We start from the raw sequence: 5903 nt of genomic DNA, 5'->3' as shown, positions 1-5903 counted from the left end.
TGGCGGGAAGAGCTCTAGAGGCAGACAACTCTGGATATAACTCCTAGGTTCTATCATTTGTAGCTGCATGACCTTGGAGAAGTTGCTTAACCTTTCAGACACCTCATTTTTAAAATAGGGGTTGTAGTATACATACTTCACCTCTTAAACGGAGCAGTACTTTTAACACAGGAACACTGTGTACCTTTAAATTTCCTTCTTTCCTCCCTTCACCTTTGGGGGAGGGATGTGTAAGAAAGAATAGCTCGTTCATAGACTTAATTTCAAAATGTGTTAAATACTTGCTAAAGTGATTATCAAAGCTGTCACTTGTTTTACTATTATTTACCATATACTTACAGCTTTGCTTTTACGTCTCGTTTTTGCCCTCTAATAAAGTGAGGTTGCGTTAGAATTTACTGGCAATCTAAGCTACTTGTTCTTATGAACCACATATGAGTGTGCAGGGTGTGGCTGTACCAAAGGTTCTGCTGCTGCCCCAATTTATTCCTTAAGTAAACTAACATTGCAATGGTGAGGAGGGCCAAACAGTCACAGATGCGTGGTGAAATGGAAGGCAAATTTTATACCGCCATTAACTAAAAATGTAACAAAAGCAATTTTGTGTTTCAGACTATATACCCAAACTCCAGCGATGGGGCACTTTGTCAGGGAGAAAAAGGTGTATGAAACATCTTCCTATACCTGAGTAAGTAGGCAGACTCACATGGAGAGAATATGAAAAATACAGATTCAAGAGCCCCTAGAAATACAGCATGATGTTCTCCAGCCAGAGGATCTCTATGAACTCTTCTTGCTTCATATTCTAGGATTTCGTAATCCTAGATCATACAAAGCATTTGAGTAGATAATGTTAAAACTCTCCTCATGATGGAAAAACCCTACTGTGACAGTCAAAAAATACAGACCCTCCCCTGAATGACCTAATAGCACTAGAAGTCTCGGGCCGTCCTACCCAAAGCTATAAGCAATATTAAAATACCATCAGAGAAAAACTCAAGAACCAAAAACTATAGAACATAGGGTGTAGGTGAAGGTTGTCAAAAGTTTAAAATTTGCAGTTACAATCGCTTCTCGGCCTTTTGGCTAAGATCAAGTGTAGTATCTGTTCTTATCAGTTTAAAATTTCCAGTTATAAAATAAATAAGTGTCGAGAATGTAATGTACAACCTGATGATTATAGTTAGCAAAACTGTATCATATATTGAAAGTTGATGAGAGAATAGACCTTAAAAGTCTCACCATGAAGGAAAAAATGGCAACTATGTCAAGTGATGGGTGCTAACTAATCTTACTGTGGTGATCATTTTCACTATCTACATAAAACAAATCACTATGTTGTACACCTGAAGGTTACACAATGTCATTTGTCAATTATCTCTCAATAAAACTGGGGTGAAGCAAACTATAGGACAGGAGACACTTCAGGAAGCTGGAGATGGAAGAGTTGAAGGTGGCCAATGCTCTAATCATTTTATCTGAACCATGTGACCAGTAATACAGACCCTCAAAGGCTGACTGAGCTCAGAGCTGCAAGCAATGACCCAAGTCAAGGGGAGAAATGAAGATCCTAGTGCTGAGAACAGGAGCTCTGGTCAACATTCTCGTATCTGTGGATTCCAGCCAGAGCTGGGATGGGCTTGGGTGACAGGTGCTACCCTGCCCGGCCCGTAACAACCCCCAGTCCTTCTACTACCCACGGGGCTGGGAATCCCCAGACCTGCTGATGGAATGGCTTGGCTGAGCCAGGACTCTTTAGTCTAACAAAATGTTTTCATTTCATGCTGCCTCCTACACCCCCCAACGGCCTTTAATTTTTAAACTTACAAACTGTTGGTGTTTTTATTTTTTCATTAGGAGGTGGGGTTGTGTTTCTGCCACACGGTTTTAGAAGCCTCAATGCTGGGAACCCAGCAGACATCACACTCAGTAGCCTCTCCTTCCAGTTCTACTTTGATTGTACAGCTACCATTTTGAAAACAACTTAGAAAAATAAAATAAGCCAAAGCAAATATTAAATGTAAGACATGCCAGGGGCGCCTGGGTGGCTCAGTCGGTTAAGCATCCAACTTGGGCTCAAGTCATGATCTCACAGTTCCCAAGTTTAAGCCTTTGTCAGGTTCTGTGCTGACAGCTCAGAGCCTGGAGCCTGCTTTGGATTCTGTGTCTTCCTCTCTCTGTCCCTACCCCACTCACTCTGTCTCTCTGTCTCTCAAAAATAAACAAACATTAAAAAAAATTTTAATGTAAGACATGCCAATGCTTCCACACACAGGACTCACATAATGTCACAACTGGAAGCTTCAGAAGTCATCCCGCCAGACCCTCTCATTCCACCCATTAAGAAGAAGGGGGCAGAGCAGGGAAGTCCCTGGCTCAAAATCTTAATTCTACTTGTTGGCAAAATGGTTTAAAAACAACAACACTAGATTTTGACCCCGAATGTGGTGCTTTTGTTCACTCCACTACATTGTCTCTTGGGAGACTGACTATTGATCTGAAAAATAATTTCGCCAAAGCCATTTGGATCCTTTATTGACAATTGGCTCATACTCTAATTGACACTTTATTTTTACCTTCAGTGAAGTTCTTCCCAGTTTGCTAGGCTGGTCTCAGGGCTTATGGGTATTTGACCACACATTCAGATGGTCATATGAAGAGCAGCCATTAGATGACCTCCTCCAGGAGGCCTTAACCTGGGACTCATAAAGTCATGAGGTGAATCTAGCTGATACATGGTTGATCTTCAAGAAGGTAGAAAAAATTTGGAGTGCATGGATGTACATTTTTCTGGGTTAAGTAAAAAGTTTTCCGCAGATTCTTAAAAGAGTCCATGATTCCTCACCAAAATTGAACTACTATCTAATTCAATTCCCTACGTGAGAACTGGAGAAACTGAGGCACTGAGAAGTGAATAGAGTTGCCAAGATCACAAGGATCAGAGTAATGCCTGGAACGCAGACCTTTCTGTACACATCTCAGGTTCTTTCCCACTGCACCATGTGGCCTGCATGCTGACCAGAGCTGACTCTGATTCTCTTAGTTAACTCTTCCAATCCACCCTTTTCACTACAAGCAGAATTTATTGAGAGAGTGCATGCAGGGCTCAGGACAAATCAATCCCATCCCCAGAACAATGGCTCCTGTATATCACCCATCAATCAATCAGGATCACCATCTTGAACTTCTGTCAGAGACAGAATTTATGCCCTGAGGTTTGTAATCCCCCCACATACAGGAGCTCAGCTGCAAGTTCTGCAGTCTGGTGTTCAACCCCCAACTCTAGGCAGATTATGAAGTGATGTCACCGATGTCTTCCCCAGTTCCATCGTCGCTGTGCACACCAACAAAAAATTCTTCCTGATGCAAAAATGGGCTCTGATTCCATAGAAATTCCAAAAATGACTGCTGAGTCCATAGTAATTACAGACAGGCTGCTTTAAATTCTAATTGGAAGGAGGTAGGATAGAATGCAAACCAATTTATAAATGTTCTTTATGCTTGTGAGTAGACAGTTTTTACACATAATGGCGTGTGCATTGCCAAATTAATTTTTGGTCAAGAAAAATTAGAATTTTCAACTGGTCATTCAGTTCATATTTTTAAAATATTGATTTTGTATAAAACTTTCTAGGTTTCTTGGTATGAAAAGATTATTCAAGATTATTATCATTTCTAGTTCTCTGATACCACAGCAAGAAATTAATGCACAGTGATCAAAGACGACAAGCCAAAAAATGACGGCCAATAAAACGTCTCTGGAGGATACACAAGAAATTGATAATGTTATCTGACTTCAACAAAGGGAGCTGGGTAACTTGGGTGGAGGATGGGAGAAAGACTTTTCACTACAAATCTTCTAGTGCTTTTGAATTTGAACTGTATATTATTTAATCAAAACAGGAAGACATAAACTCTGAACTTTAAAAAGAGAAAAACTATCAAAAACATACTATTTAGACATGTAATTAGCTTCCAAAAGAAATCTCTAAAAGCAGCTGAGGGTGGGGATTGGTCCAATTGTCTTACTGTGTTCAACTTTCAACTATATGCATGAATTACTCTGACAAAATATTAAAGTAATTTTAAAAAGAATCACCCCAACCTACTCACTTTACAGGTAAAGAAACTAAGGATGTGAGGGTGGAAAAGACTAGTTTTCCCAGGTGGCAGAGCACAGACATATGGGCAGGTTGCTGTGACTCAGGCCAGACCTTTCCGTAACATGGACAGAGCCTCTGAGTGGCTGGTGTCTAAATGCCTTCAATTGTTGTTGTTGTTGTTGCTGCTCTGCTGCTGTTGTTATTATTATTAGATTAGACATTTTTAGAATATTTCAATAAAATTGACGTCTCCTTATTCTGATCCTCTGTGCTAATAATTGTACCCTTTTTTATTCATTCAATTACAAGCAAATTGACAGGAGACATTTATATGAAGCAGCTTAAACCCCAGCTAATGGAGTGCCTAATGACTAATTGATCAGATCCCAACCCAGAGAGCAGCCCTGAGTGGCCTAAAGGAATTTATGCAATTAGTTTAGGTTTGGTAGAAATTGAGTGCATATGAAAGTAAGCTTTTTATGGTCTTGATTTATGAGGGCTGGACATTAACTATATCTGCCAAGAGGTGAACTGTCTAGCAAAGCCCCAGGCACCGGGAGGCTCTGTCGCAGGAAGGGATGCTGGGGTTTTGGAGCTGGGCTGGTGTGTGTGTGCGCACGCGCGCTTGCGTGCGCGGCCTGGGTAGAGGGCCTGAGTGAAGGAAAAAGAGAGATGGTACTGGACGTGGAATTCGTCCAGAGACCTCTTGAAATTACGGTGCTGCTCCCTCCCTATGTAAATCGAAGTAAAAACAGTATCAATCCTAAAAATGTATAAAGAAACCCAGCAAATTTTTGATTATCCCAAGATGAAAAAACCTAGGATTTTGTGTGTGTGAAATCCTAAAACTCAAACTGAAACTCAAAAGACAATGCTGTTTCGGTACCAGTTTGCCTCCAGGGCCAGGCTGGACGGTGCTGGGCTGAACGAAGGGGCGGGGAACCGACGTCTCACGGAGACTAGGCCTCCACCCAACGGAGCCAGAGAACGGCGGGTGGGAAGGCCTCCCCCGGAGGAGCCTAAGCGCGGCCGCCCACCCGTCTCCGGGCGCGCCCCTCCCACACTTCGCGGGGCTCCCCCGGCCGGAAGGCCGCGCAGAGGAAGCCCCTTTCCGCAGGCGCGGGGCGGAGCCGGGCGAACCCTGACCCCGCCGGGAGCCCGGGGAGCCGGCGAGTGCGGAAGCGCCGTCGGGGGGCGGAGGGAAACCTGACCCGATCGGAAAGAGCGATCGAAGAGGGGAGGCTAATTCGTCTGCCAGGGTCCTCGCTGGCTCCTTCCGCCCGTCCTCCGGGACGGGGTTACCGCCGGAGGGTCCCGCAGCTCGGGCGGAAGAGACAGAAGAGGGGAAAGAGGCTTTCTGCGCGCCGAGAGGACGCAGCCCGCCTCGTTCCCGCGCTCTGGGGTCTGGATTGGCGCCCTCGAGGGCGGAGGGAAGCGAAGAGCGGGTTGCGTGGGAGACCAGCAAACACACGGACACCGATAGTGACCTAGACGTGGGAGGCGGCGCAAAACCGCGAGGGAGGGACCCGCAGAGATGGAGCACGAGGGGAGGGCTCAAAAACCCGGCGAGGGCGGCGGGCAGTGTCGGCTTCCACCACCCCCTGCTCCCGCCGCACCCCCGCCATCTCTGACGCGCCGCCCCTTCGTTGCCCCCTGACGCAGCTGGGACTCACTCGGGGACCAGTGGGGCCAAGAAGCCGGCGTTTTGCCGGATCTCTCCACCGAACTGCGATGTCACGACTTGTCCTGGACAAGTTACGTAAACACTGTGCCTCCAAGTTCTCATCTGTAAAATGGGAT

General features: G+C 45.0%; 1 pseudogene; it reads left to right on the top strand.

The window, feature by feature from the left end:
- The first annotated feature begins 1066 nt into the window (after window positions 1-1066).
- Window positions 1067-1233, top strand: LOC115295134 (annotated as a pseudogene).
- Window positions 1234-5903: the final 4670 nt, after the last annotated feature.

Source organism: Suricata suricatta, chromosome 6, assembly GCF_006229205.1.
Source record: "Suricata suricatta isolate VVHF042 chromosome 6, meerkat_22Aug2017_6uvM2_HiC, whole genome shotgun sequence".
NCBI lineage: Eukaryota > Metazoa > Chordata > Mammalia > Carnivora > Herpestidae > Suricata > Suricata suricatta.
Note: the sequence above shows the minus strand (reverse complement) of the source record. Positions and strands in the feature narration are given on the sequence as shown.